The following is a 12,211-nucleotide window of genomic DNA, read 5'->3' as shown; positions in this document are numbered from 1 at the left end:
TCCAGTAGAATCTCGGAAATGTTGTAACCATCTAGGTAGTGTCTTTTGATTGCTTGAATTTGCCTACTCTGAACACTATCATCTTAGTCAGTTATCAGTTAGAATCCAGACAGTCCTGGTGACTCTCTACAATACCAGCAAGGGTGAATTTTTGGCCAGGCGTGGGAGCTCACACCTACCATCCCAACACTTTGAGAGGCGGAGGCAGGAGAATTGTTCCAGCCTGGGAGTTTGAGACCAGCTTGGGCAAGATGGTGAGACCTCGTCTCTACAAAAAAATTAAAAATGTAAAAAATTAGCCAGATATAGTGGTGCATGCCTGTAGTCCCAACTACCCAGGAGACTGAGGGAGGAGGATTGCTTCAGTCCAGGAGTTCTAGGCTGCAATGAGCCACGATGGCACCGCTGCACTCCAACCTGGTTGACAGCGAAAAACTATCCCTGGATGGAGACTTCCTGCCATTGCAGTGAAGAGTAAAAATGAAACAGATTCTCCACACAAGCAGGTCCTACCTATAGAACAAAATATAGCTACTTTCTAGTATTTAAGAATATATCTGCCTGCAGGCTTTAAAACTGAGCCAATATTGTTACTGATTCTTCATTTTCTAATCAGTTCCAAAGCGTAATTGATGAGAATGACGGCCCAACTATGGAGAGATATTGGACTGTAAATTGCACTAGTGGTCCTTTAAGCTGTGTTTCTGGTTCATGGCGGAAGCACCCAAAAGAGTATCTTTTACAAGAATCAAAACTATAGGTGCACTTTTCCCCTTTAAAATTGGTTTCTTGAACCCCTGTAAACGCTATTATTTGGTCAGACTCTGTAACACTGGTTTGGCCCAAAATAAGAACTACTTATCCCTGGCTTTCACATTCATGTTATGACTTAAGAGAGAGAGTGAGAGAGGGGTGGGAGTCAGGGTGGGGGTGGAGGGAGAGGCTGAGGTTCATAGACTATAATTATAAGTCACCTGAGCTGGGGTTGCTGAAAGGTTACCTGAAGAAAAGGGTGATTAATATTTTCAAGTATCTAAATGGAGCCATCTCTGGCTAAAGAATAGCGTTTTAAAGATATAATATTATTTTAAAAATTAAGGAGCTTCAAGACTGGACTTTTTCTTTTGTTATAGATTTTTTTGAACTTTAAAAATTATAGGAAACCATTTGGTGAGTTAGACATTTTTAAAATTATAGTTTCATGGGAAAAATAACAGCATTGACTTTTAGATCTGGATGTGTTTTTCTATGTTAAAGCTACTTACTAAATGGAGCATGTCATAGTTTTTACTCAACAGGACAGAGTCTTTTAAAATTCTCTTTGTGAATAATAGTTACGTTGTTTTCTCAAAATACATTTTTCAAGGATTATCTCCCTCTTAATGCCACAACATCAGAACCTTGCCTAAAGATTGTTTTCAGTCTGCCTTTGCTGCAAGACTGTGTTTGAGGCCCCAGAGATAATACATAGATATATCTGTGAACACTGCTTTTCTTGCCAAAAATCAGATACATAGGTAGATGCATATATAGATAGAAATAGAGATAGGCAATTATAGGTAGGTAGGTAGATAAGAGATCGAGAGAGAAAGAGTGAGAGAGAGAGAGAGAATATCCAGTTATGGTGAGGAAAAGGGAAACAAAATTGCTACAACTGCTTTGATAAATAATCTAGCAGTATGTATCAAAATTTAAGATGTGAATACTCTACAACATATACATCATAATTTTAGGAATATAGAATGAAAAAATGAATAATAATCCGTGTGTGTGTGTGTGTGTGTGTGTGTGTATAATATCTCTTTTTTGAATATTGGCTCATGCCTGTAGTCCCAGCTACCCAGGAGACTGAGGGAGGGAGGAGGATTGCTTCTTCTCAGGAGGATTATAGATATGTACACACACACACACCACACACACGGATTATTATTGCTACATTGTTTATAATAAGAAAAAGGATGCAACCATAATTCTATAAATAGTAAAAGAATACATTAGGGCACATCCATGCTGAGGTGGATTGACTCTTACAAAGCGGGAGTTAGATCAAAGGCATTGATGAGAAATCTATAGTACTGATTCATGAGAAGGGCATGTGAATAGTCGTATGAGTGGTAGGATAATAGTAAAAGAAGTGGGTGGAGACTTACTTTATTCTATTGTACTTCAGTTCGTTGTGCTTCACAGATACTGTGGTTTTTACAAATTGAAGGTTTGTAGCTACCCTGCTTCAGCAAATCCATTGGCACCATTTTTCCAACCCCAAGTGCTCCCTTTGTGTCTCTGTCACATTTTGGTTTTTTTGTTTGTTTGTTTTTGTTTTTGTTTTGAGATAGAATCTCGTGGAGTCTCGCTCTGTGGCCCAGGCTGGAGTGCAGTGGCGCCATCTCGGCTCACTGCAAGCTCCGCCTCCCGGGTTCCCGCCATTCTCCTGCCTCAGCCTCCCAAGTAGCTGGGACTACAGGCGCCCGCGGCCACGCCCGGCTAATGTTTTGTACTTTTAGTAAGGACGGGGTTTCATTGTGTTAGCCAGGATGGTCTCAATCTCCTGACGTCCTCATCTGCCCGCCTCGGCCTCCCGAAGTGCTGGGATTACAGGCGTGGGCCACTGCGCCCGGCCTTGGTAATTCTTGTAGTATTTCAAACTTTTTAATTATTATTATATCTGACATGGTGATCTGGGATCAGTGATCTTTGAGGTTATTGTTATAATTGTATTGAGATGCCATAAACCACTCCCATATAAAATGGCAAGCTTAATTGATAAATGTAATTAATGAATGTGTTCTGACTTCTCCACCAACCACGCATTTCTTTATCTCTTTTCCTCTCCTTGCCCTCCACCCCATTTCCTGAGTCACAACAATATTGAAATTAGGCCAATTAATAACCTTACAACAGCTTCTAAGTGTTCAAGTGAAAGGGAGAGTTACATGTCTCAATCAAAAACTAGAAATAACGAAGCTGAGTGAGGGTGCCATGTGGAAATCTGAGACAGGCTGAAAGCCATGCCTCTTACACCAAACAGCCAAGTTGTGAATGCAAAGGAAAAGTTCATGAAGGAAATGAAAAGTGCTACTCCAGTGAAAACACAAATGATAAGAAGACAAAACAGCCTTATTGCTGATACAGAGAAAGTTTGAGTGGCCTGGCTAGAAGATCCAGCCAGCCACAAGATTCCCTTAAGCCATAGCCTCATCCAGAGCAAGGCTTTAACTCTTCAATTCTATGAAGGCTGAGAGAGCAAAGGAAGCTGCAGAAGAAAAATGTGAAGCTAGCAGAGGTTGATTCATGAGGTTTAAGGACAAAAGCTGTCTATATAATATAAAATCACAAGGTGAAGTAGCAAGTGCAGATCATTGATGAAGGTGGCAACACTAAACATTAGATTTTCAGTGTAGACCGAAAAGCCTTCTGTTGGAAGAAGATGCCATCTAGGACTTTCATAGCTAGAAAGAAGTCAAGGTCTGGCTTTAAAGTTTCAAAGGACAGGCTGACTTGCTTATTAGGAGCTAATGAAGCTGCTAGTTAAGTTGAAGGTAGCATTCATTTATTATTTCAAAAATAGCGAGACTCCGTCTCAAAAAAAAAAAAAAAATCCTAGGACTCTGAAGAATTATGTTAAATCTACTTTGCCTGTGCTCTGTAAATGGAATAACAAAGCCTGGATGACAATGCATCTGTTTACAGCCTGGTGTACTGAATATTTTAAGCCTACTGTTGAGAACTACTGCTCAGAAAAAGATTCATTTAAAAATATTACTATTCATTGACAATGCATCTAGTCATCCAATAGCTCTCATGTAGGCATACAAGGATGATATTAATATTGTTTTCATGCCTGTTAATATAACATCCATTCTGCAGCCCGTGAATCAAGGAGCAATTTTGGCTTTTAAGTCTTATTATTTTAAGAAATACATTTCATAAAGCTATAGCTGCCATAGATTCTTTTGATGGATCTGGGCAATGTCAGTTGAAAACCTTCTAGAAAGGATTCACCATTCTAGATGCTGTTAAATATATTCATGATTCTTGGAAGGAGGTAAAAATATCAACACTAACAGGAGTTTGAAGAAGCAGATTTCAACCCTCATGGATAATTTTGAGGGGTTCAATACTTCAATGAAGAAAGAATAAATGCCATTGTGGTAGAAACAGCAAGAGAACTAGAATTTAAAGTGGAGCCTGAAGATGGGCCTGAATTGCTGCTATCTCGTGATAAAACTTGGAGGAGGAGTTGCTTCTTACCGATTAGCAAAGAAAGTCATTTTCTTGAAATGGAGTTAACTCTTGGTGAAGATACTGTGAATATTGCTAAAATGACCACAATGGATTTAGAATATTACCATAACTTAGTTAAAGAAGCTGCAGCAGCCTTTGAGAGGATTGGTTCCAATTTTAAAAGAAGTTCTACTGTGGACAAAATGCTGTCAAACAGTATCACATGCTACTTGAGAATGTTATGTATAGCATCACACGCTACAGAGAAATCTGTTACAAAAGAAAGAGTCAATCACTGCAGCAAACTTCGTTGTTTCTTATTTGAAGAAATTGCCACAGCCTCCCCAGCTTTTGGCAACCACCACCCTAATCAGTCAGCACCCATCAACATTGAGGTAAACCCTCCACCAAAAAAAAAATATATATATATATATAACTCTATAAAGGCTCAGATGATTGTTAGTATTTTCTAGCAATAAAGTATTTTTAATTAAGGGATGTACATTGCTTTCTTGGACATAATGCTATTGCACATCTAATTGATGACAATATAGTGTAAACATAACTTTTATATGCACTGGGAAATCAAAACATGTGTGTGACATACTTGATTGTGGTGGTATAAAACCAAAACCACAGTATTTCCAAGGTATGCCAGTACTACTTTAAAGAGGTTAGGAAAATATCTTACCTTTTTTATGAACATCATAAATCAGAGTAACTTTTTTTGACCTGTTGAAAGAAGCCTGTCATCTAGCCTTCCATAATTATTCTGTCTCTAGTTTTGTTTTCTTCTTTATTTGGCTAACTATATAATTAGGACAGCATTCTCTGGAATTGCCAATCTTATTTTGATTATGTGACCTTTGAGCCATGTTTACTGGGTTTTGGAGAAGACTGTCATCTGTACTTAGATATTTGAACCTCATCTCTAAATGAATGTTACATGCAATTAATGTTCAATAGAATGAATCTGCAGCTAGGATGAAAGCCAATTCCTTTGCTTGTTTTCAGAATGAATGTCTTTCTGAATCTGATACTAGAGAAATTTAATCAGAGAAACTTCAAGATGTTCAATCTCATTTATTGTCTCCCAAATCTTTTAGTGAACAAGATATTGATATTAGTAGACACTTCAGTAATTGAGTTGTGTTTATGTCTATTTTAACATTAAGGTGCTACTTAATTTTGTATAATATATTTACTTATTTAAAGTGATCTGAATTTCAACATGTAGGCCATGTTGGGACTCCTAATTGTAAATTAAGCAAATGTGTTTGTAATAATTGGCATTTATTACTTTTAATGAAAAAATCTCCTGTAAATATTTTCTGAGCGCCTACTATGCACAAGACAAGGGTTTCTGTGAGATGACTGACACATGGTTAAATGGAATTAACTGAGTACTTGCCCTTTGACTCATTAGATGTTACAGGGATATTAGCAGCGAAAGATGAATTGTATGCTCATCAGCATGCCCTAAATAGTAGAAAATGTCTATTTGTTAGATAGAGATGAGGGAGAGAAATGACTCCATCCTCGCACTGAAGTGTTCTTCTTTGATGACTTACGCTCATTTCCTGTAGTAGGAATGGGAGTGTTGATATGGTTCAGTTTACTCTTGAAATTCTAGGTACACAGATATTATTTCCTGAGAATGTGCTGCTATGTAAGAGAGGCAAGGCAGCTAGTGGAAAGAGTCAGGCAGAGCTGATTTCAAGTTGTGACCCATGGTAACTTACCCCCTCGACCTCAGTTTTCCACCCCAGGGTATAAAGTGCATGCACTTCATGGAATGATAGTTTCAGTCCTTCCTTCCATAAGACACACTTCTCAGATAGGGAGGGCTGGGGGAGGACGGCAGGGGGGAAGGGGATCTTGGGAGAGGAGGAGTCTGAGAGGCCTTGCTTGGGTCAGATGCCCTTCATTGCTGAAAGTGGGAGAGGATCCCGTGATTGACAGTTCCAACATGGCAAGCGATAGCAGAGGGAGAGGGAGGCGCTAAAGAGAGGAAGAAGGGATATGAGAGCAGCAGAGGACCAATGCTCGTGAGCATAAATGTGTTTCTCAAACTGATGAAGGAGCAATTACTCTTTTCCCCCAAATCCTTTGCATATTAATACTTTTAAAAGACATGACAGACTGGATTAAGAAAATGTGGCACATATACACCATGGAATACTATGCAGCCATAAAAAAGGATGAGTTTGCGTCCTTTGTAGGGACATGGATGCAGCTGGAAACCATCATTCTTAGCAAACTTTCACAAGAACAGAAAACCAAACACCGCATGTTCTCACTCATAGGTGGGAACTGAACAATGAGATCACTTGGACTCAGGAAGGGGAACATCACACACCGGGGCCTATCATGGGGAGGGGGGAGGGGGGAAGGATTGCATTGGGAGTTATACATGATATAAATGATGAATTGATGGGTGCTGACGAGTTGATGGGTGCAGCACACCAACATGGCACAAGTATACATATGTAACAAACCTGCACGTTATGCACATGTACCCTGGAACTTAAAGGATAATAAAAAATAAAAAATAAAAAAAGACATGTAAAATACAAATCTATTTTTAAATTCTCAATTACATATCCAATTGCTGTAATACTCTCTCGAAGTTTGCTCTCCGTCTCTGTGCTGATCTTGTCACAGATGACACTCACAGAGGTTTCACTAGGCTCCTCTCTTACTTGCTGAGAAAATCCTTCCACATGCACCTCTAGGATCCTTCTACTTCTTACCTCACGGTCTCTTCTCGGTCCTCTTTCCATTTGGTGTCACCGTCACCATGCTGTGCAAACTTCAAGGTCCTCCTTTAAAAAATTCAACCACACCTTATCAGGGGATCTCATCCTCAAGTTCTTCCATAGCATTTCCCATCCCTTCATGACCCTCTGAACTCAGCCACATCCTTCACAGTGACATAGTTCCCCGGTTCTTCTGCAAAGCCTGGCACTTCTTTTTCTTTCTCTAGGTTAACCTTCTAATGGAGGTGCTTTCCTAAGATTCTGGCCTCGCTATCAGGCTCAGTACACTTAGTGTCTGAAGTGGAGTTAGGGGATTTTCATGAAGATTGCATTTTCTTCCTGTATGAGAATGGGCTAACTGTAAGATCACTGTATGCGTATATTTTGAGTAGTGTCTGGGAGAAGATAGCAACTGCAATACTTGTTGAACACAGACCATACTAACCAATTTGCTAAGAAAAGAAGGCAATCATCACTTACGTGTAAAATGAAGAGATGAGCAACTTCTTTTTTTTTTTTTTTTTTTTTGAGACGGAGTCTCGCTCTGCCGCCCAGGCTGGAGTGCAGTGGCCGGATCTCAGCTCACTGCAAGCTCCGCCTCCCGGGTTTAAGCCGTTCTCCTGCCTCAGCCTCCCGAGTAGCTGGGACTACAGGCGCCCGCCACCTCACCCGGCTAGTTTGTTGTATTTTTTAGTAGAGACGGGGTTTCACCGTGTTAGCCAGGATGGTCTTGATCTCCTGACCTCGTGATCCGCCCGTCTCGGCCTCCCAAAGTGCTGGGAGCAACTTCTTTATTTTTATTCTTCTCACTCTATCTCCCTTCCTTGCAACTGGAGCTTAGGCAGGTAGGACGTGAGGAGCTGTAGAATGAGGAAGTCAATAGATACATTTCTTTTCCAGTGACAGGTACCTTAACTTCTCTGACCCTCTCCATCCTCTTCAGGTATGTGAGGTTAGGCACCATGATCCAGGAAGTCACTTCCAACTCAAAAATTCTGTAATGTTTTTTGATTGCCTCTAGTCGTGTTGTGTAACCTATTGATGTTCTCTTTCTCAGGGTCCTGGTTATTTGTTAATACCATCTTTTTTTGTTGTTTTTCTTTTCTAGCACTTGTATTGTGATTAGCGGCCAAAAAAACGACAGTCAGAACTTCAGCTAAGGTACAATAAGGTAAAATCCTTTTTCTAGTTGAGCTATTTCCTTGGAAAGGGGAATTGATGGCCCAATCTGTGAGAACAGATTAATAAGGAATAAGAATTTATAAGTTGGTGTTTTCAACATGATGTACAGTTGTTACCATTTTTAGTCATGCTCAATTTTTTGTGTCTTAATAAAGCTAAGTGTGTTCATTTTCTCATCAGTTTAAAAATGGAAATAAAGGCATGTTGATTGAGATTTGAAATAAGTTAACTTTATTTCAAAAGCACATTTGTGTTTAACTGTAGCAATGTGGAATTTTTTGAAATATTGCAAAATGTTTGAATTATTAGTACATATATAGGATCGTGTAGCTTGTCTAATTCTTAGAAGCTTAAGAATTATTCCTTGATTTAGATTGCCTTTCTTCAGAATGCTGTACAAATACGATTGTGAACATAAACAGCAACACTGTGGAAAAGCTCAATCTTTCTTAGATGTTATCCTTAGTAATGTTTTATCTATCTAGCAAACACTGTTAACATCCTACCTTAAATCCAATCTCCCTATATAATCTGTTCTCATACATCTATAAAGACACTACTTGAAACTGGGTAATTTAGAAACAAAAGGATAATTTATTAATTGTGTTCTACATGGCTGGGGAGGCCTCAGGAAACTTATAATCATGACAGAAGGCGAAGGGGAAGCAAGGCATGTCTTGCATAGTGGCAGCAGAGAGGGAGAGAGAGTGCAGGGGAAACTGCCACTTTTAAAACCATCGGCTCTCATGAGAACTCCTTTACTATCATAATAACAGCATGGGGGAAACCGCCCTGATGATTCAATTACCTCCCACCGGGCCCCTCCCTCTTCACGTGGAGATTACAATTGGAGAGGAGATTTGGGTGGGGACACAGAGCCAAACCCTATCACTATCCTCTTCCTTCCTAATAAAAGCTTGATGTTGTAAGGACAGCAAAGTGCCCAGCTAAAAAATATTCTCATCTTCCCAGATTCTTTTTCTGTGGCCATGTGACTCAGCTCCAGCTGATGAGCTCTCAGTCTTGGTCCCTGGGGAGAGACTTTCAAGAGGAGATTCCTCTTCGAATGTTTTTTGCTTTGTTCCTATCCCATCATTCTATCAGGAAATCACGCCCCTGACCCCCACCCCTTCTTGCAATCACAGCAACGAAAGCCGAACTGGGGATACTGGAGTGGGAGGATAAAATGAGCTTGAGCTCTTGCAAGCCCACCATCAGATGTCTTGTTTCATGAGACACATACAGTCCCTAATTTAGACGAGCTTATTAGGTTTGCTGACACTCAGAGCCAAATGGAGCCTTAGCTGATTCAGTAACATTTATATCTGGATATCATGCTAGACACATTACCCTATCTTACTTAAACACCACAGTAGTACTATTAAGTCGAGTATTTTTATTCCCATTTGATGTATGAGGAAACAGGCCCTAAGATGTGAAGAACTTTGTCCTGTGAAACTTGTCCTATGGTAGTAACTGGCACAGGTGAGATTTGAACTTGGACCTGTCAGAGGCTGATCCCTGTACACAGCTGCCTCAGTGCTGGCCCTGACAGCCTGGTTCCAGAAGCCCGTCCTATTGCTGATTAGATTTTACAGTTAGGCAGTGGGCATTGTCAGCTCAGTAACCCTTTGACTACAATGATCTTCAATAGCACAGACTTTCTATTATATTTTCCATTTGTAAAACTAAGTGAACTGAGTCTATTCCTGTATAACAGAAATGAGAGAAAGAGAGAAAGAGAAAGGAATAGAGAGAGAGAGAAGAAAGAAAGAAAGAAAGAAGAAAGAAAGAAAGAAAGAAGAAAGAAAGAAAGAAAAAAGAAAGAAAGAAAGAGAAAGAACAGAGAAAAAAGAAATAAAAGGAAAAGAGAAATACAGATCTGATTTGGGAGAATCAGTTTATATTGGAATTGCCTATGAAAGTTGGTAAAGGAAATATTAATTCTGAGCATCTTATTTTCTTTCTTTTTTTTTTTTTTTTTGAAAAAGTCTAGAACTAATGGTCAAAATATGGTCACCAAAACTCAGCTTTTACCCAACAATCGTAGAATTAAGTATTCTCTGCCTAACTATCTTCATTAATTCACTCTTATTGACTTGGTTCAGAAAATATATATATATAGCTTAAAAACTAAGTCATAAAATGAAATTTCTTTCTGAAGAACGTTATACAAGGCATTGCATAAGGCACTGAGCTGACTTGGGGGATGGGGGAGCTGGATAATGGAAACATCTTTTGGCTGGAAAATAAGGGACTGAAAATGCAGGGGACAGCCCAGCAATTTTTGGCATTACAGAAAGCCATTTCACCTCTCTGGACCTTTGCTGCTTATTTGTAAATTGATGGTGTAAGGTATTCTGATGGGCTGTTAGTACAAAATACTAGCTTAACTTCTTGGGTCTCCATTGCTAATGCAGGGAAATACTCTGACATCTACTCAAAGCAACAGTTTTTACTTCTGTCCATTGAACCTAAGAGTGACCAGTTTTTTTCGTTTTCCTTTTATTTCTTCCAAATACATCCTGAATCCCTTGTCTCTTTTGTTATGACTCTACTCCCAGCCATCATCTTGTCTTGCCTGGGCGATGGCATTAGCCTCCTGTTAGTCAACATGACTTTCATTCTTACCACACAAAATTACATTCTGTCAGAGCCAGCGTCTGCTTTGGGAAGCCTCTGTTAGATCGTGTTATTCTCCTATTTGAGACCTGCTCAAAATCCTTCAATTCCTTCCCCTACATTTAGAATCAAATCCAAATGCATTAACATGACTTATAAATCTGATATGATCTGGTTTCTACTTGTACTTTTCTCTCTTTCTTCCTACACTCTAAGCCTCCCTGTCTTTATTTATTGAATATTTCTCATTGTTCTTTGCCCTTGGGGGCCTGGCACTGAGCCCCTGGCTCTTCTTACTACTTGACCCTTCCAGTCAAATCTCAACTGCCAAGACCTCTCCTAACCACTCTCTCTAAATAACCACCATCTCGGACACCCAGGTCTAATTCCCTTTAGAAACTGGAAGCTTTATTTCTTAAGGCATATGAAAATATCCCCTTATGGACAAAATACTTACATATGTCACTTAAGGGATTTAGGTAAGACATGATAAATCTGTCGCACCTATTTATAATTTGTTATTTATCTCCCGTTATAATATGATCTAAGCTCCATGAGGGCAGGGCCTTGTCTGTTTTCTTCACTGCCAAAACCACCATACTTATAACGATGCCTGCCCCCTGCAAGAAGCTTAGTAAATGTTTGTTGAGTAAATGAATATAGAGTCAGAAAATACCCTATGTTAAATATCTTAAAAGAAATTAAGCAGTTCTTATAGATGTCCCCAATGTGTCTTTTGCTTAGATGAGAAGAAAAGAAAAAAAAAAAGGCAGGGCGCGGTGGCTCACACCTGTAATCCCAGCACTTTGGGAGGCCGAGGCAGGTGGATCACGAGGTCAGGAGATCAAGACCATGCTGGCTAACACAGTGAAACCCTGTCTCTACTAAAAAATACAAAAAATTAGCCGGGCGTGGTGGCGGGCGCCTGTAGTCCCAGCTACTCGGGAGACTGAGGCAGGAGAATGGCGTGAACCCAGGAGGCGAAACTTACAGTGAGCCGAGATAGAGCCACTGTACTCCAACCTGGGCGACAGAGCTAGACTCCGTCTCAAAAAAAAAGAAAAACAGAGAAAGAAAAAGATGAAGAAACAATATAGGAAGAACAGAGGAAAGACAGAGGTATAAATAGAAAATAGCAGTAAATCATTGGGTGGGACTGTTTCAGGGATCTTTACTCAGTGGCATTTCTGATCTATGATGTTGGGTGACAGGGCTCCATTCTTTGAATCTTACGTAGATTTATTGGCTAAACCTGGCACATGCACAATGAGAAATGTTTGTTGAATGAAGGCCCGAAGGAATGAAATACTAAATTATTGAACTGCTAAGAGCAAAATTTTCCCTGTTTTTATGGGCATGACAATATTCCCTTGATGCCGGCGTTTAATCCATGTTAGTAACAAACATTCCAGATAACATGACTG

General features: G+C 39.7%; 1 protein-coding gene across 3 annotated transcripts in view; it reads left to right on the top strand.

Annotated features, from left to right (window-relative positions):
• Positions 1-12,211, top strand: part of CHRM3 (cholinergic receptor muscarinic 3) — a 529,779-nt gene that overhangs the window by 235,038 nt on the left and 282,530 nt on the right. For 2 of the 3 annotated variants that reach the window (XR_004433624.1, XM_033196176.1), the window contains exon 3: positions 8,092-8,154. The exons of the other annotated variant lie outside the window; for it this stretch is intronic. The gene's annotated coding sequence lies outside the window, so the exon portion shown is untranslated. The remainder of the gene's footprint in view (positions 1-8,091; positions 8,155-12,211) is intronic. 3 annotated transcript variants of the gene reach the window in all.

Source organism: Trachypithecus francoisi, unplaced genomic scaffold (genome assembly GCF_009764315.1).
Source record: "Trachypithecus francoisi isolate TF-2019V2 unplaced genomic scaffold, Tfra_2.0 Lachesis_group5, whole genome shotgun sequence".
Classification (NCBI taxonomy): domain Eukaryota; kingdom Metazoa; phylum Chordata; class Mammalia; order Primates; family Cercopithecidae; genus Trachypithecus; species Trachypithecus francoisi.
The sequence above is the reverse complement of the archived record's forward strand: the minus strand, read 5'-3'. Positions and strand labels throughout refer to the sequence as shown.